Below are 20,360 nucleotides of genomic sequence, written 5' to 3'. Positions count from 1 at the left end.
GAGATGTCAACTTAACTAGTAAACTTGGTGAAAGTTTTGGAAGGTGTTCTGCAAGAATCATCCAACCTGTTTAGTATTACAGGCTGCAATATCATGCAAGTACCTGGCTAGCCACATGCTTGTTGCTGCATTTTCATTATTTCCCTCACAACAAAGGCCTTGAACATGGGAAGGAGAAAATGGGTGATTGCTTGTTTTTCTGGAGTGGGGAGGTGGTGTTTTCTAATTGCCAAAGTACATACAGGAACATACTGCTAACCAGTTCCAGCCTTAAAAAACAGTGCTAACTTTACTAAGGTTTTCAAATGCTGACTTCGGCTGTACTGCTTTTGATTACAAACTGTACATGTGCAAATAGAATGTGCAGTGGATGAAAACATATGCTTCTAATATGAATTGTATAATGCCGTTGAATCAGTGACAGTGGGGGGAAAAGAACAAAAGAAGCTTGGTGAGGCAAAGACTACATCTGCAGTGCTGCAGCTCTGGTACAGCCTTCCTGTCTTGCTTATCAATGGCATGTATCTTACTCCTTGTACATTAATGCTAAAAACCCCCTTTCTCTCCAAACTTCTCTCCAAATCAGGGTTAGAGGAATCTTGCAGGGTGGATTTTAAGAAGGGGAACAAACAAGAGGAAGCAATGTAGTAAGACAGCTTCCCTACTGTGGACCTTAGATGACCATGCTTGGAACAAAATGTATCCCATTTTCTATGCTATTTTCAATGCCCTGTTTTCTATCTTCACATGCCATTTAAAAGTCCCGTATTTCTTCCTTAAAAGCTGTTGAAGCTGAGGTTTGCACTGATCCTCTGCCTGGTATATTAAACTGCCTGGGCTTTTTATTTTTATATAGAGTGGTTTGATTACTGAAATTCAATCATTGTCAAAATGCCTCAGTGTGACATGAACCTCTGTTAGCCCCTTGTCTCCTAATGTATGCAACAACCATTATTAGTATTGTAATGCCTTTGGTTCCTGTCTCAAATGTAATAGAATTGCCTGCCAGATGCTTGCTAGGGCTGCAGAATGTCTTGGTATGTTCTTTAGGTGCTGCTGTCTTTATTAAATTGAAAGTCCTTTCTGGTTGTTCAGAAATGATCAGAGAGTTCTCTTTTGTATTATCATTTCCCCCTGCTGCTTGCAGGCACCTGACTTTTGGTTATGACAAATCTCTCTTCCCTTTCCTCATTTATAAGGTAATCTTTCCACAGTGCCTTCATTTCATTTTATTCCTCTTCTTTTCTGCATTCCTATCCTAGAGAGGGTCCTGCAAGGTGTGCTAATACTTCAAAACCCTCCGTGCACCTTGGAAAGGTCTGAGCAGCTCGATCTTTTGTTTCTCATCCTTATTTTTTGTTTGGTTTTCACTTCTTTTTAAAATCTGGTTAATGAAACTCTATCTGCAAAAGTGCTTTGTACCATTTAAAATGCTTTCTTTTATGTTTGTATGCCATTTTTTAAACCCTACTGCTGTGTGACATCATTTAGAGTATTTACTAGGACTGAATATCCTATATTTTTTTCCTTTCACAATTTCAGAAGCACTTACTACTGTTGCATATAGCTATCTAGACCAGTGGGCTACCTCTGTTTCTTAGAAAGCTTTTGTGCTGAGAGCCTAGACCTATAGTATAAAACGTTTTTCTCTGTTAACAATCCAGATCCTTAGTAATACTGAAAATGACCAAATGCGCAGAACTGAGTGGAGTTACGAGCTCCTCTTTTGCAGTTTCTGCCTCTGTCTGCACGTTGCTGAAAGAAGTCATCAGTATAAGATTATAGTTCCCAAGTAGTATGTACTTTCTTCTAACACGTCAGATTCAGTAAAAACTACATCTATGAAAATCAGGAAACAAACTAAAGGTACTTTCAGCCATAAACTCTTGACAACCAGGAAATACAGTTCTGATTGAATCTTATTGCTGTTCCTGGAGCTGACAATAGTTTCTGGGAGATAACTGGATGATGTCTCACTTGTCTGTTTTAGGGTACCTCTACTGAGTGGAGATGTAAGAATGGCGCAGGTTTTAACTGGAGAAGGCTGTCAGAGCCATGGCTGTGATACATGGTAATGGGTGGGTCCTTCCATGCCTCGATTGTGGACACACATTCACATTACCATAGCTGTCTTCCAGATTACCAGTGCAAACCACTCTCAATCAGCATACTTTGGTCCAACAGACCTCTGAATGGGAAACACCACATTGTCCTACAGTCACAGGGGCCTAGGAACATGGGAGCTGGGGTTTGGAAAGCCATTGTGGGCCCCTATAATTTGTGCTGGATTCTGCCTCATGACATGATCGGTCATCCTCATGTGTTTTAAAAAAATGTATGCAACTCACTATTTTCAGATAAATTAGTCCCTTTTCCATTGACTGAATAAAATAGCAGGGCTTCACTTCAAAACCCACCATATTTGCCCAACTGAAGAAATAAAAATCAATGAAAACAACTGAATGTGATTGGGAAAACTCATAATGCTTGCAGATTCTCAGATTCTCAAACCTCTCAGATAAGAGGTAGACACCCTGCATGCACACAGCAGGCATTCAGGAACAGCAGCACGTTCCATGTTCCCTTAAACCTGCTTATAGCTCTTGCTTAATCCTTCCGGTTAGGGGAGTTAGGGCAAACCATTGTAGAGGGGTAAACTGTGCCTTTAACAGTGCTCTCACCACTGCTTCCTGTGAGGGACAGGGCATTCACTGAGTGAGGTTATTGTGGAAATCTAGCAGGGCTGTTTTCTCATGGCATACCACATTCATGGCTCTTTGACGCTGAGGTGGGGAGTGGGCAGGTAGTTTCTGACACAGGTAGTAGGTAGTTGCTACATGGCTTTGGGAGATTTACTTTTAGAAGCCTGAAAGCCCTTGCTATCATTCTGCTTTTTGATATATAGCACTTCTCTGCATTTCTGAGCGCAATGCTATTATTGTACAAGAAACCTCAATCATCCTCTTTCTGCATCCCCAGCCTGGAGTAAATGTGAACAGAAAATCAGTGCTACTTTTCCATCTAACTGGTTTGGCATTAGGAGCTGGTACAGGTACCACAGAGGGAGTCTGGGTGGGGTAAAGCAGCAACCTAGGCTGTGTTCTTCCAAGTTTTTTCTATGGGGCACAAGAATGGGGAAGCCAAAACAATGCTGATAGCTCACTCTTGATGATGGTGCTGTGGGATCACCTGGGAAAGCAGAGAACAAAAAATCCAGAGGAGGTGCAGTTTCATCACTGCTCCCAACAAATGGGCACACATTTTTCTACTTTGAAGAGCACTGCATCTCTTGTTTTTCTGCAAAATGTCTTTTCTTTTTCCCAGGTGTGAGTGGATATTGATCACCATTTGTCTCAGCTAGCAGTGAACAGGTTTGCAGTATTCTGATATTGCTACCATATAACCCCAACTCCTAAGAAATTCTTGCCAGTCTTTGAACAAATTTTGGGAGTGAGCGTATTTTCTTGGTTTGTCAGATTGCACCTCTTTGAATTTTCTGCTGGGAGAAAGGACTAGGTGCCAACATGCTCAGAGAATTTAAAGAAATTAAAAAGCAGGGGAGAAGGGGACTAAAATAAAGGTAACAACTCAGAAAGGGGCATGGCAGCAAAATGTAGACCAGGCAAAATCCGGACAAAGGTGTAAAATTTGTCTTCTTTGGAAGAAGTAGCTGATAGAGCAGTTGGAATAGTCAGTAGAGCGTTGGCAGTTGGTGCCATATGGAAACACTACACTTGGTCCTTTGCAAAATGTGAGCTGCTCCAGATTGTCACAGGATCTTTTAAGTGTTCAAGAGCATTTCAAGGGTAGGTGGTGTTAGGTAACCAGTAGTTTGGCCCATTGGTGGATTCACAACCCTCTGTGCCCGTTAAGTGCTGAGGTACATGTGGAGCACTGTTGTTCATTTAGTATCCTCTGAAAGGATTTTAGTGTGCAAGCACCAAAACCACGCAGAAACTGAGATCAGTGACAGGCAGATGGAGACAGCTGGCAGAAAGGTGGCAGACCTGAATCAAAGCTATGTCTGATGTCTGAGCTGAAGCACTCATGCAGGTGCATTGTAAAAAAAGCATGCAGATTTTGTAGCACTTTGAAGAACAGATTTTTAATAGCAAAAGGCTTCATGACTTACCTATGACAAGTGCTTCGGTATTACCTTCTTAGCCACAAAGTTCTGCACTGATTTTTACTGACTAATGCTGAAAAATTTCAGATTGCTGTCTTCCTGCCCTCTCTCATTTTCTGTGATATTCATTATAACTTGTTTTTATAGCACTCCAGACTTCGAACCCCAGCCTGAGACATCTCTGTCCCGACTAAAGGCAGGGGAGGGGAAGCACAAAATTTGATTTCTGATCCGCAGTGTGAGAGCACAATGGTAATCTCAGTCCTGCTGGTTTGTGGCATATGCAGCTGAATTGATACGGACTTCCTCTGATTTATCACCAAAGTAGCAATGAAAATTCAGCTGACAACACATACTTTGAATTTCTCCCTGGGTGTTACAAGGCTACTTCTCCAGTAGTTACTTTCACACCAAATTAAAGCAGCTTTATGAAGACATAGGTTTAACAATGGAAGCTTTTTAAGTGGTTAATCATTTATGCCTGCTTTGAAATCAGTCACTCTAGTTAATTTCTGCTCTGGGAGGAGATGGCAAAGTATCCAGACTTGTCACAGCTCCCATGAGGTTTTCCTCCTTGTGCTTCTAGCCCACTCCTCAGCTTCAGTGAGATGTTGTACAGCACATGCAGCACCTTTTTCTCTGGAAACCCATTTTGCAGCTGTTTACGAAAGCTGATCTGCTTTGGCTGTGGGATTTCACGTAAAGTTGGGGTCACCTTTTACAGCTAGGGAATAATGGAGAGGCATAATGTAGACATTCTCATCAAGCAATAGCACTCATGCACATGCTTTCTGCACATGTTCACCTCTGCACATGGCTCTATGTGTTTCATACATTGGCAGTCTCTTAACACAAGGAATCTATGAATCTTGGTCTCTACTTGAACTTTTCTGATTTTTTTATTTGAATATTTCAAGATAGTGACTTTAAGATATGGAAAAATGTAGAAATCGTCCTTAGAAAACTTCTCTAGAGATGGACAATCAGAGGAAAAAAAGAAAAAGGTGTCTTGAGAAGAAGCAAATCAGGGTGTGCTCGGGGTTATAAATATTTTTTTTTTCCCAAGTGATTTAAGTTCTTAATACAGATTCCAACAGTGTGGAAGAGCATATAATAAAGAATAGAAAATATTCTCTCATATTCTCAACATAGAATATAGTACAATTGTATCTCTGGCTAGGTTATGTTTCTGCAACAAGTTCAGAACAATGTCACAGCCACCTCCCCATTCCCATCCTAGCAATCTCTCATGCCAGAAACATCTAGAATGTTAGGCTTTTAAAAGCTGTGTTCCCATGTGATATGATCTGTCAGTTGTAGGTTTATTAATATACAGTAGGACTGTGTTTACATTTGAATCACCAGGGAAGTTTCCCAGGAACTTAATTTTTGTTGATAGTACACGTAATTATGTGAAACCATCAAGAATTAGAATTTTTCTCTGGGCAGCATCTGCAATTTCAATTACTGTCAGCAGAATCCTTGGTTTTAATTTAAAGCATTTCCTCTTTGCCTTTTTTAAAGTCCGGAATCAGATGGGGTTTTTCTTCATGTTCAACCACAACTTAAATCAAAGGATTCCAGTACTGATTGTCCTAGCCATGTTGGGTGGGACTCTTCCTGTTGCACTTAGAAAACCCTGGAAATTTCTATGCTGCAATTCCTCTTAGCCAAAGACACACACACACACAAACTAGGAGATGTTCTGTTGATAATTCTTCATACATTATAAAGACATTCTAGCCACTGTTTCAGAAGTAGGTCTTTAAAACAGATGAGGTGAATCCTCAAACTGGGGATTAATTCTCCAGAGGAGACTGTTGCTGATCTAGAAGACAGAATTGCATTGTACAGGTTGTAGGCTTGGTTTGTCTTTGATTTCTGTGGGGTTTTTTTTGTGAGCTCTACCACTGGTTTCTTGTACAGCTGTGGGAGACTCAGTTTACCCTGTTTACTTTTATAAAATTCATTCCAATTTTATGTAGGTTATAGTCTCTTCAGGGCTGGGATTATTTCTGGGATTGTACAGCAGTTTACTTAATTGTGTTTTGTCTTCTGCTGGGCCCTCTAATTACCTATATTATCCACAGAGCAACCTGGGCAGAGTGTTCCTTGAAAACCTGTTTTCCTAAACGAGCATCTCCAGTCTTACAACATCTCTGGCAAAGACTGTTTGCTGTAGTTCTTAAAGCTTTTTACCACCTACTGCCTTCTCTGATGCATTCTGCTCTCCAGCTCATTCTCTTGCTACAGGCAATCTGGGATTCCTGTCTCTGCCTCTCATGGACTCACAGGAGAAAACAGTCTTTCCCAACACTTTCGGGATAACAACCTTTAGAAAACAAGCTGTGGAACCATTTGCAAATTCCTGCTCAAATGGTAGTGTTTCCCATAAGGAGCAAACTCCCAAACCACATAAATAAGTATGCAGTTTGTGTAAGCAAATCTGTTTCAGCGAATAATTTATGAAAACATTAATAAAGCCCAGCTAACATCTTTACTGTGTAAAATACAAACTCTGGCTTATAACTTGCTTTCTGACTCCATAATAATGTACATTTTTCTTTTGACAAATCAAACATCCCTGATTCTTTCCCCTTAGGTTGCATTTTCTTTATTAATGCTTCCAGATGTAAGCTGAGATAAGTTTTCAGGTAGATACAATGACACAGTGGTATACTACAGTAAATTCCCCAAGCTTGCACTCTGTGTCTTCAGAACAGTGGACGCAGTGAACCTTGGGGGCCTTTATTTTTATGACAGCAATAAATTCACCTAGTGAGATGAAGATTTATTTTACAACTCTTCCCTTTGATGATGGTAGCACTGTATAGTGCAAAGCCAGTGAAACTAGACATGCTTAAATAGTACAAAGTTTGAAAAAGGAAAAAGAAATACTGTGATTGCTGTGGAAAAAAACAAGCTATTCAGCTGTCCAAATGCAGCACAGAGGAAAGGTGGGTTTTACTGTATAACCAATCTTTGGGCTCTGAATCTCCCAAAGAACACTACCAAAGGACACTATCAAGTACCTCAAGCTAAAAATTTATCTTGTATGAGCTCCAGTATAACACTAGGGTTCATTTGAACACTTTCTGTCAGGGATCCAGGACCATGATTAAAGAAAATGACAAATAAGCAAAAGTGTTTCCCATCCTGCTTAGCAAAATGTGGCATGCAGAGATGCAACCTGAGGTCAGGTTTGCTGTCAGAACTCTTCTGTTAGTTATCCATTATGGAATTTCTTTGGGTTGGGTCAGATCAAATCTAAACCGCTTTGTTGGCTTAGGTCTGTATAAGAACTTCATTTTGAGCTCTCTTTTTAGCCACGGAGCTGGGTTTCAACCAACAAATAAAATAAATAAATAAATTTTAAAAAGTCTATTTTAATTCAGGATTTTTTTTTCTGGTAGAAAAAAATATGCATCCAATAAGGAGCATTTCTATGCTGATTATTAGTTGAATATTTTCTAACAGGTAGGTCATATATCATGCCAATAGTGAATATGTGTGCATGAGTGTCACATTTATATAATTGTGGGACAGTCAGTTTGCTGCTGAAAAAATATAAAGTGTGGAAAACAGCAGAAAGATTTTTTTTTTTTTTTCTGCTTTTAAAGCTCATGGGCATGGTGAGTCTGTGATCAGAAAAAAACAAAAGTAATGGGGTTTCTGTTAGTGGCTCTGTTACAGGCAAGATCCCCTCACACAACCCATTTTTTCAACAGAAATAATGATATAAAATATTCTTCTTGAAAATTATCCAATTTATACCTAGCAGATTGCATGGGAATGTGATAATCCTCACAAGACCAGTCTGAGGTAGCTAGATAAACATGAGTGCTAAGAAGATGGCCCTTTCTTTCCACATGATCATAAAACTCTCCAACCTACCAGTTGACTCAGACAGAAATTAGACAGAGCCAGGAGTTTTTACCACTCCTGGAAAAGAACTGCGGGTAGGAGATGCACTCTGTCCCCTCAGTGAGGCAGGATATGGCCTTGCAGCAGTCCTTAGCTCCTGCTTGCTCTCTATGGGTGATGGGGAGCTGCTTGTTTCTCCCTACTCTGCAGCCACAGCAGTTCATGGCCTTGCTTCCCACCAAGGCAAGATATCCAGTGCCATCCTGCTCTGCAGCAACTGGGGAAATGGCATCTGCTGCACCACGTCTCTGTGCTGCCTTCTTCTGAGAACACTACTTGGTCACAAAGCGGTCATGTTAGCAATGTATTGTTTGCTATCAGGAATAGCATTAAATACTGCCCACTTTGGCAATCTCAGTTAAAGAGGGTAAGGACTGAACAGTGTAAAAGGAATAATGTTTTCTAATACCTTTAGAAAATTCTCTCTTTGGGGCACTAGACACTAGCAGATGATTGCAGATGGTTTACAGAATTTTACAGTATTTTGCTCCCTTTTGTGCCAGATCTGTGGATGTTAAATACCAGAAGGACGTTTCAGATTCTGGGATCTTTTGTATCACTAAGTGCATTTAAAGTATTTATTGAAATAAAATAATATTCTATAATATCTTTATAACCAAAGAGTGGTTATATTAGCAGATGTGGGTTTGGGAAAGGCAGGTAGCTTACAGTACTGGAAGCTATAATGTCCTAAACCTATTTCTCCCTAGCTTTGACTCTTAGTTTAGAAAAGATACTTAATTCTTTTGTCCTTCACTTTCTGTCTACAGTCTGCTTTGATTTATATGATGAATGCATGATACAATATGAATGTGTTATCAGTGTTTATAGCTAAAGAATTACTCCTAAAACTGCAAGCTCTGTTCTTTCAGGTCTGCACAGAATGGACATAACTGTGCATGTAAATGCGGCATCTATACAGGCTTTAATTCAGTAGATGTGTAACATAGGTAGCAGGACACACATTGTAACATTGGCATGTTACAAGACAACTGTTTTTAAAAGATTAATTCCCTAGTTTAGACACTGTAGAAGAGAAATCTTTATCACAATAAGGTTCAAATTCATTACAAAAAGAGCTTGAAAAGCTAGGTTTGGTTAGCCTACCCCAAAATAGACTGAGCAAGAAACTTGATTGTAAGATATCTGTACTTCCAAAAGCCAAAACTACTAAACAATAGAGGCCTCTTTAATCTATCAGGGAAAGGCATGAAGAAAAGTAATAGCTGAATGTTTCATCCAGACAAATTCAAATTAAGAACTGGTGCCTCATTTCTAAGAGTGAGATTGATTAACCACTGGAATAACTATTAAGGAACATAGAGTCCTTATTTCTTGAATGAAGGCAGGGCAATGAAAAGCATATTTTTAGAAGATATATTTTAGTAAAAAGAAGAAGAAAATTGCCAAGCTCAATACACAGGTAATTATAATATTTAAGGGCATGTATTACACAGAAGGTCAGGAAAGGGGATCTGATAGTCCTTTTGGGTCTTAAACATCTGAGTGGAAGCAGACCAAGGAGAGAGTTTATTCTCAGTGTTTTCAAATGCAGAATAAATTGTTAACATTTATCACCCTGCTTGTGATTTCAGCATTATGCTTGTGAAGTGCAACACAGAAATACAGGAACCCGGAACACTCAAACTGCAATTGCATTATATGGATGGCAGGCAAAGCTTTTATCATCCGGCACTAGGCTGCTGTTGTACTCTGGAAAAAATATGTCTGCTCTGGCAAACACCGAATCTCATCTGCTTTATGCAAAAAGAACAAGAGGGATGAAAATATATACACCTAACAGCTCTTCTTAGCTGAAAAGAAATATGTTTGTGTCTTACTCAAAGAAACAGAGTTGCCTGCATATTCATGAGGTAGGTACATTCAGGCCCCTATAGACATGGAATCTGATTAACATGCACTTTGTGCATCGCTCGATGGAAGCTGACATTCCCTAGCAATTAAATGTGGTGAACCATTATCAGAAGACCCTGCACTTTCATATGCATTATTGAGCAAATGTGAGAATTGGGCAGTTGGACAAATCAGGTAGGGAAAGGAATTGTTCAAAGTTGTCCAAGGGTATGTCAGGGATTGGAATGACATGGCATTTATGGCATTGGATAATGAAAGGTAAGTCAAGTGGAAGTTCTAGCAAATTGTAACCTTGCAGAAGGTACACATGGGACGGGCGAACAGCAGCAACTTCACTGATGGATCAGTTATAGCTGAGCTAGACTTTGGTAAAGTTCAGCGCAACGTTACAGGATGAACTTGAAAAAGATCTAATCATATACAGTATGCAATTTTTATGATAGGGTACTGGTGGGTTTGTAGTAATGAATCACATAAAGAAAGGCCTGATGCAAGAAAGTGAAGAATGTGGAGGTCAACAGTAATGAGGCACTGGTTTGTATCAGGACTGAATTTCTAGGCGTGAGTCAAACACACATTTATGTATGAGCTGATGTTTATGTGCAATACCTGGAAATTTGTGGGTAAGTACATGCTCAGCAAATAGGGATATGCTTATGCACATGTTTTAAATACTCAGAAAAGACAGTCTAACAAGTAAAAGATTTAAATACTGAACTATTTGTGTTAGATAGTGAGACTTGGTTATGTCTCCTTTATAAAGCAAACCTTATATCAAACTTGAGCTCCTTCAGTGATTAAAATAATGCCAGTTACATTGCTTGTACTTTGCTTACTGGGTTTCAGTATTTTCTGGGGGAATGCAGTGAATTTTGTCAATGCTGATGACTGATGAGGGAGACCAACAGTTTCAGTGGATGCTGGTCACTTCCATAGCTGTATACTTTTTTTTGTGATTCATGTTCTTCTTAATGCTCAACTATCTGTGTGAGTGCTTGAGTTTCAGGAACTGAGGTGAAAATTGCCCTGTTTGGTTTACTTTCTTGTTACAATGCCATTTTGCTAAACTCTTTGACGATGTAAGGAGCTCTATAAACTTTTAGAAGATAAGCAAATATGTGCCCTTTACTTGTTTTTGTGAATGTTCTGCTCAGGATAATATCACCTTGTTAGACTAGTTTTAATTTAACGTAGCTCTGTTTATTTACACATAAATGTTCCTGGCCCCAAAAAAGGAACTGTCTCAGACACTGATACAGAGATATATCTTATTTCATGGCCTTATCTGAAGTCTATTGGAAAGAGAATGTCTAACAGCAGGTAGCACTATATCTATTAAAATTCACAGGTTAGGTCAGAGGGAGAGTTTCATTTTCTATTCAATTTTATAGGGTTTTTCCAATAAGCTCCTTTTCATCTGGGAGCCACACAAGAGGGCTGGAGGGAACCTGGCAGAAAGCTGAAAACTGTTCATCCAACAATTTCAGATGTATTTCTAGAAGCAAGTAAAAATACCACGAAGGGAAATGTACCCCACTGTTAGAAATGCTGTGAACAAAGTGTGACAAAGAGATCAATGCCCAAGGCAAGCATGACACTTTAGAGCACAGACGGTAGGTGACCATTCAGCATGACTGAACAAATCAGTTTAACAGAGGCAAGATATAGAAAACCAAAAAATTAACAGCTCAACTAATTGGAGACTGACTCAGCATGCAGCAACACAGCAGAAAGGACTTTAATTCCCTGCATTTACAGAGGGCCCACAATACTGGCCCTAAATTGTTAAGAATACATTAATGTCTTAGCACAGTGCAAAATGTATAGCTCCCTGAGCTGAAATTCCCAGCCATGTGCATAGGGTAAAATAATTTAATCCTCCATAAACAAAACAGAACAAAAGTTAGAAAGATTTTTCCTTTTCTCTTGCTCTCTCTCTCCCCCAAATACTTTTTTTTTTTCCCCTCTTACTAAACAGGGAGCACGCAGTGAATAACAAGAAGTGTTTAAATCATGCATATTGTTTTCTCTGTTGTCTCAGGCTTCAATTTAATGGATGCATACAGCATGACTGTCAGCAAGTGCAACTGGATGTTTTTTTTCATGAGATTTTTACCACAGTACGTTAGAAGGCATTTTATTCATATGTACACTGTGGCTTCCAGACTGCAACCTTTCAAGCAAGAGGGCAGCCTAATGAACTGCTTTTCAGCTACAAATCTGTCTTGAGTAGTTACTCTGCTGTGCTTTCCTGGCCCTGTGCTGGCTCTCTATATGTATTTGTGCAGCCATTCTGTGAAATGGGCTGTGAAACTCGTCCACTTGTGAAAGAGTAACACTAATAGTAGTAAAATGATGATTTCCAACTGGGTTATCTATCAGCTGGACCAGATTATTGCTCTGATTTGCAACCTGATTACAGAAATGTTTTTACCACCATCACCTGCAAGATGATTCAGGGACAAGGGGAAAAGCAGAGGGTATTAAAGCCTGTTTAAGCAACATTGCTGTTTGGATGGCAAACCCAGTTCTAGGAAAGGAAACCCCTGCTGTTACCAGTAATCCTTTGTGGAGGTATACATATGTCTACTAGAAAACTTTTAGTGATTTACTATTAAAAAATTATTGGAATACTTTTGCTGAGTTCTGGGGAAGCTTCATTATAATTCTGCTATGCAGTATTTAAAGCTGATGGGTGACAGCTGAGTTGCAATGGAGCACTGTGTTGGCCAGCATTTGCAGATTCAAAAAGGAGGGGCAGCTCTGTTTCCTGTACAGCTATATCCTCTCACCTTAGTCCTTACTGTTGGCAAACTTAGTATCCTTTCTGTCTGAGGGGACCTGCTGTAACAGAACCAGACAAGTCTTAGTCACCATCCATTTAAGACAACAAAAGATCTCAGTGCTGAATGTGCCACCTCAGTTGCTCCTAGGACATCCTGAGAATTTCTGGTGCCCGGTGAAATGATGTTCCAATGGAGGGAAGGTAACTGTCTTGGAAATAACATATGATTGTGACATCAGTGGTTGATCAGTCAGTTGTGAGTGGTGGAAAGCTGCATAGGATGTGATCAGCTTCAGACAGGGTATTCCTGGATCACTGCTCTTCCCCTTCCACATGGCCGGATGGGAATACAGAGCCATTGCTCTCGAAGTTTGGTCTTGCATGCAGATTTGTTGCACAGCTTGCCATAGGAATCAGTTCCTTAAAACATAGCTGATACTGCAGGGATTTGAGCCACAGACAGTTGAGCAAAAGGCTCTATTATTATGGCAGCATTACTAATTTTGTTCTGAATCTGTCCAGTGATCAAAATAATAAATGTAGGAGAAAATGTTTCTCTAGAGCATTGCTTCTAATCCTTGCAAGCCCAAAAGAAGGCAATCGGCATGCTGATAAAATGCTCTGTTGGGAGTCCCTTCTTCTACATATTTAATAATGATTTGCAGTGGCGCCTAATGAAACTACCATGGGGTCTAAGGCAATTGTATGTTGCTTGCATCACTGCAGTAGGCTGAGGTATAAGCCACTCGAAATTGGTGCTAGGACTAAGGACTGTTCTTGGCTTTCTGTTCTGAGAAAGGAAAGTGGTTTTATGTGCATTTTTCTTGCTTTTAGGTGCATGAGAGGTATTTATTTTTTTCCTCTCCTCTATCAAGAGTAGAAACTTATCCTTTTTTGTTTTTTCCTTTCAAATTTGAAAATTCTCATGTAATTACATGCTTTCTAAATGCTTCAGCTTAATAAGAATGCTACTGGAGGCTGTGGTAAAAACTGTAAGCTTTGGTAATATTGTGAATCTTGGTTTCTTGTAAAATGTTACATCTGGAGTCAGGCTTTTCACAGAATCATAGAATGGTCTGGGCTGGAAGGTACCTTAAGGATCATCCAGTTCCAACCCCCCTGCCATGGGCAGGGACACCTTCCACTGGACCAGGTTGCTCAAAGCCCCGTCCAACCTGGCCTGGAACACTGCCAGGGAGGGGACAGCCACAGCTTCTCTGGGCAACCTGTTCCAGTGCCTCACCCACCCTCACACTCAAGAATTTCTTCCTTATAGCTAACCTAAATCTGCTCTCTTTCGGTCCTATCGCTACACTCCCTGATAAAGAGTCCCTCTCCATCTTTCCTGTAGGCCCCCATTAAGTACTGGAAGGCTGCATTACGATCTCCTCAGAGTCTTCTTCAGGCTGAGCAGCCCCAACTCTCTCAGACTGTTCTCAAAAGGGAGGTGCTTCAGCCCCCTGATCATTTTCATGGCCCTTTTCTGGACTCACTCCAAGAAGGTCCGTGTCCTTCTTGTGTTGGGGGCCCCAGAGCTGAACACAGTGAGCCAGGTGGGCTCTCAGAAGAGTGGAGTAGAGGAGGGAGAATCACTTCCCTTGACCTGCTGGCCACACTTTTCTTGATGCAGCCCAGGATGCTATTGACTTTCCGGGCTGTGAGTGCACATTGCTGGCTCATAGTCAGTTTTCTACCCACTAATACCTCCAAGTCCTTCTCCACAGGGCTGCTGTCAATCCACTCATCACCCAGCCTCTATTTGTGCTTGGGATTGCCTTGACTCACGTGCAGGACGTTGTACTTGTCCTTGTTGAGCTTCATGAAGTTTGCCTGGACTCACCTCTCAAGCCTGTCAAGATCCCTCTGGATGGCACATCCCTTCCCTCCAGCATGTCGACTGCACCACATTGCTGCTCCCAGGGCTCTGTAATCCTTCTTGGTACTCCTCAGACTGCTCCTGTCTATATCACTGGTTCCCACATGAAACAGTAGCAGTAGATAATAGTCACTGGACAGTGTGAGGCTTTGTAGTCTGTCGGTGACATCCCTGGTATGAGCCCCGGGTAAACAGCACAGCTCTCTGGAGAGTGTGTCTGGTCAGCAGGTGGGTGCCTCTCTACCTCTCAGAAGAGTCACCTACTGCTGTCACCCTTTCTTAGTTGCTCTGGTTGTTCTACAGGGAGCACGTCGGTCTCCAGCGTCTCTCCTGATGTGATGGGTCTTTCCCCTTCAGGCTGCAGGGCAGTGAAGTGGTTCTGCCAGGGCACCTCAGGCTTCGGGGGAAGTCTCTTCCTCCTCCTGGTCCTTGCCGTTGCAAGCTTCCATTCTTCTGCGTTACTGCCCCCCTCCCTCTCGTGTGTGCCGCTGGGGGTTTGTGGCTGTGGGTCCAGTGCAGACTGTGCATGGAACGAGCTGTCGAACTCCTCCTCCGGCTCCGTGATGCTACGCAGCCTTCTCACGGCTCCTGCGGCTCAGCACCTGCCGCAGCACACCCTCCCCTGGGCACAGGTTTTGCCGGCAGGTCTGCTGCCTGTCCCTGCCCGGGGAGAAAGGTCCGGGCCCTTCCTGCAGCCTCTCCCCTCACAGCTCCGTCTGGGGGCGCCATCGGCCGCCGCTGGGGGGGACGGTGCAGCCCCCCCGGCCAGAGCTGCCGCCCTTGCTCTCAGAGGAGCGCCCGCCGTCCTGCCCTGGGGGTCTGGCGGGATGGGTGCCCTTGCCCTGCGCAGACGGTCACAGAACGGGGCCCGGCTGCTGGGCCGGGCAAACTTGGAGGTCTCCACTCGGCCACTGGAATGTCCCTCCTCGAAGAGGCGCCCTCCAGCACGCACTGCCCGCCAGGCCCTGGCTGAGGCTCAGCGCCCCGTTTGCCCGCTCTGGTGGCGGCAGGTCCGGCCGCTGGCGCTCCCCGGGGCTGCTGTTGTGGGGCTGGGGGGGCTGCCGGTACCCCTGGCCCTGCCCGCGCCTCGTCAGCTGCTCCCTTGTGAGAGCTGCGGGCTCCTGCCAGGTCTCTGCACTCCCCTGGGGTTTCCCTGGCTCAGGAAATCTCCCCTTGCATGCTACAATCCCCTGCTCTGCTGCAGAATGTGCCTGCACCTGTTTATTTCAAATAAACCACTAAGTAACATGATAAAATGAGGACCAGGAGGAATGGCAGCAGCTTGGTCTTGTACATTGCCATGCACAAATGAACAGGCTGGGACGGATGAAACCATACATCCAACTCCTGCGCTGTCAAGAAAATTTTCACATCTTGAAAAGATCTGCCCCTTGTGTGGCTGTTTTGCTGTTGCAAAAGTAGTAGGTTCCATGGACGAGGGGATCAAGTTATACTGTATTGTAACTGTAGTATAAAGTCTATATTAATTTTCTCATTTTGTTTGTGTGAATAATTAATGCTTTCATTTTCATATATTCACATTACAAAATTAGAATCCTTATTCCAATATAATAATTTCCAGGAAAATAAATATTCTACAGAGATTTGTATAGCATTAATTTCCTGCTTGGGTTGTTATAAATATTTAGAAACTGTGTGTAGGTGGACTTCTGTATGGTTAAACATGTCACCAAAACCTCCCCGTGGAATTAGTTTCTAGTAATTCTTTGAGTCATTTGTAATGTTGTGTATACTGGCTAGCTCTGAGGCTCGTACGCCCTTAGCTTTGCTTCTCTTAGACAATCCCAGTGGTAGCATAACTGTAAAAATAGCAAAGCCTGTTTCTTAAAACACCAGTCTTCATTTGATGGTTTAATAATACTACAACTTACATTGGGTATTAGTGCTGGCAACTTTCATTTGAACATCTCAGAGCACTTAAGGAATGATAAATGATTCAGGCTATTCACTTTCACTGCAAAGTATCTTTTCTGTTAGTGTTGATTCTCATCTTGATTTTTAAACTAACTTTCTTTTTGTAATTGAATTGTGGGAATCAAACCACTTAGCCTAAGGAGCAGGAGCCCGGAATATAACACAAGAATTCGGATTTGGTTCAGGGAACAGAAGATCTTTAATGCTTCCTCTGATGGGAAATGCTGTTGCAGTACAGAACAGGAGTTTGGGTGTTTGTGGGAGGTCAGACTGATATCCCATGAAAGGGAAAACCCTTTCATTTTATAGATTTTTCAAAAACAAAGAAGAAAATCCAATTAAAATCTTAAACCTTAAACAGATTTTTTTTTTTTTTTTTTTTTTTGCAGGAGCTACTGTAACATTTCTAGCAGCTCTGAAGTTTGATTGCATTTTAAGTATTAGTTCCATTAAAAAGGTCATTCAATGCTAATGCTGTATAGTTGGCTATTATATGTTTGGTAGTGTTTTATCTAGACTAGTTTTAAATAAACAAAGGAAGTGGTCATAAAAATAAACCCGCATTTATAAAATAATTAAGTGACATTTAAAGCAGTGACCTTCAAAAGGTGTTTAATGATTTACCTGTATTAGTTTTGTTTGTGCTTGGAGTAGGAATTGCTTATCAGGATTCCTGGGTTCTTTCATGGTTTAGGCACTGGTACACCAGTGCATGTCAACTTGTGACCGTGTTTGTTGGACAGTTGTGCATATATGTGCATATACATATCTAATCCACAAGGGCTGAATTGCTGGTAGTTTGTTAAATGGCTGCACATATGTAGTCCTTTTAATATAGCAAACATTAATCTTATTTGAAGTTTTGAAGAAAGCAAAAGCAAAAGAAATGCCCCAGTTAAAACCTTAGCAAAATACTAGATTAAAGCCTGTAGATTTAACTTGCCTAAAACATTGTAGTGGTGTGGTCCCCTATCACCCCCCAACCTGACCTCTATTTCTCATAACCCTGCTCAAGTGATAACCACCAGGAGCGGTCTTAATGGATGTGTCTGGTCATGTGGATTTGGGGTAAACGGATAACAGCACAATAGCCACGGGCTCATTTAAGCAGTACAACCCACCTAACAGCAGTACCGGTCAATGTCTGACGCCAGATTTGGAAGAAACTATCATCTGTAGTCACTATAAATCAATTATCTTACTCCATAAATAGTGGACAGCTCAGGGCCCATTGAGCTCTCCTGCAGGGCAGCGGTCTTTATGCTAGGATCTCCCCTTGAGTATGGATGCCTCTCAGATACTCCTTGAGAATGAGAAAGTCCTTGCTGCAACAGATTCTCTGTAAGTGATTAATAGCATGCTAAACTTTGAAATCCTAACTGATACAAATAATTGATGGTGCACATATAATCCTTTAGACATAAACCATTGACCAAGCCTGGGACTAAGTCTGGATCCAGACACATCTAAACTCCCCTCTGAGAAGAAGTTTAGAATGCAAGGGGTCCTTTCTGAACCTCATGACTCAACAGGAGGGTCTCTGTGACACTTGTCTGGCACTGTCCTCTATGCAGTAAATAACCAAGTGTGCCTTGCCATCAAATCTTGTTAAACCACTGTCACATTTATTATCAAACTTTGTGAAATCACTGTTTTAGATCAGTAAACATATTGCTACTTCTTTCTTATGACTCAAGTGTGTCACTCCATCCGTGACAAACATTTTGAAAGTATTTGTCATATTAATAATTTACTAATAATAATATATAATTTGGAGGACTTCTAATCATTGACAAGAATGAGTTTGTTCCTGCTGAAGTTAATAGCCAAAGTATTCATCAGCTTGTTGGAGCAAAGTCATACCAATTTTAGGTTAAATACATGCAATGGTGATAGGCAGTTCCCTGTGGCTTTTCACTTTTTCCAAATCTGCCCTGACATGATTACTCTTGAATAAACACATGCTCACATTTGAATTCTCATTTACTCCAAAATAAAAAACCAAAGTCATTCAGGTGCTCTGACTCCATATTTGTGAGATCAAACTTATTTGCTTAGTAGCAATGACTAAAATTTCAACTTGATGTTTTCTTCTTGGGTGCCATTGTCTTAAATGTTTGCACTGTCTTAACACAATGATGTTTAGACAAAAGGTAGTATTGTGTGTATTATGAGTTTTATAAAAATTCATAAACTCCTCAAAGTTTTCTGTAGTTACAGAATACATCTACAGGTGTCTGGTGAATATTTAATGACTGCAGACAATTGGTCTGCGCAAAACATTTTTTTAAAATCAACTGCATAACAGAATTATTACATGTTTAAATCTCTGATTCCTCAGTGAATAGACTGCAACCTGCCATTGTGGTGCTCCATAGTTTATGACCTAATTTTATGTGCTTTAATATTCTTTGTTCTTCTAAGTTTGTTTACTGCACTGAGTAAAATTATATGATCCATAGAACAGATTAAGGAACAGAAAACTCAATAATGAAAGTTTTGTGCATCTGCTATCTGGAGACTTTATGATAGGGCTGAGATGATTTGAGGAAGCCTATGCACCTCTTATAAATTCTGGTAGATTTTGTGTAGTCATTTATAAAAATGTATCATGGAGTTTTTCTGTAGGGATGTGAAATCATCCTCTGGTGAGGAGTTCAGAACGCCTCTACCAGTACAGAGACAAAAAGTCGTGTTAACTACAGTGACTGAACAATAAGCATACTGGGAAGTTTCAGGTCCCCAGTAAGGCAGATGAAAGAAAATTACCAGGAATGTCATAACAGAATGTCTAAGCATGGAGAGATATGCATGAAATTTGGGCAAGAAATCAGACTGCGTTATTCAGAGGTCTTTTTCCAATCTGATCTTGAAAACCACCATGGATGGAAATTGAAGAACATTTCTGGGCAATCTGTTGCACTGCTTGACTGCCCTCTTGATGGAAAATGGCATTTCTAAGATCAGTGAATACTACTGCATTAGTGAAACAGAGAAGTCCATGAAAAATTGTTTCCTCCAGCAGTAACTTTTTTTTTTTTTTTTTAAGTCCTAAGTAATATCTGAGTGGTACAATGCTGCAGCAGTCCATCTCCATACCCTGACATGCAAGTTGATGAATTCAAAGCATCTGTCTTTCAGGAAAAGGTGACCTTAAATAGTATCAAAGCCATGGGGGCTAGCATCTTTCTAGGTGATCTAGACAGTTTCCCATGAGAATGCTATGCAAATTTGGCCATAGGCAGCCCCATTACTTCATTCACACTCAAGTACTAGAGGTTTTTCAGGTGTGCACACAGGATCTGGGAGAGCCAACTGAGGAGCCCATGAGTAGAAGGTCTTCCAGAGCTGAGTTGGAGGTCTGTATAGGAAAAGCATGAATTAGTCTTACATTCATAAATTTCCCTATGATAATCTTCCCTAATAAGATTCTAAAATAGATGGAAAATATTTTTTTAAAATGGTTTTCTGCTGCTGTGAGACATTAATAAACACCATAAGTAATCACAGTACCTCAGTATATACTGTCTTTCACATGAAGAGCTTAAAGTGCTTCACAGACACTAATTAAGTCTTACAACACACCTGGGATGGAAAGACTTCAGGCGAGTTTATAATATCTGTTCATTTTACATTTACATTAAATACAGGCACAGAAAGGTTAAATGACTAGTCCCCAGTGACACAGCAAGTCAGAGCTAGAGCAAGAGGCACAACCCCAAGGTTGGATGTCATTCTACTGGAACAGTGGAAAATGTGTATGACAATCATACAGTTCATAGCAAAGTAAATAAGCTGTGTAAATATTTATTTACACTGCAAGTCTGGATAACAAAACC

The sequence above is a fragment of the Athene cunicularia genome (assembly GCF_003259725.1).
Source record: "Athene cunicularia isolate RWA chromosome 5 unlocalized genomic scaffold, athCun1 chr5_part1, whole genome shotgun sequence".
NCBI lineage: Eukaryota > Metazoa > Chordata > Aves > Strigiformes > Strigidae > Athene > Athene cunicularia.
This window is presented reverse-complemented; position numbering follows the sequence as displayed.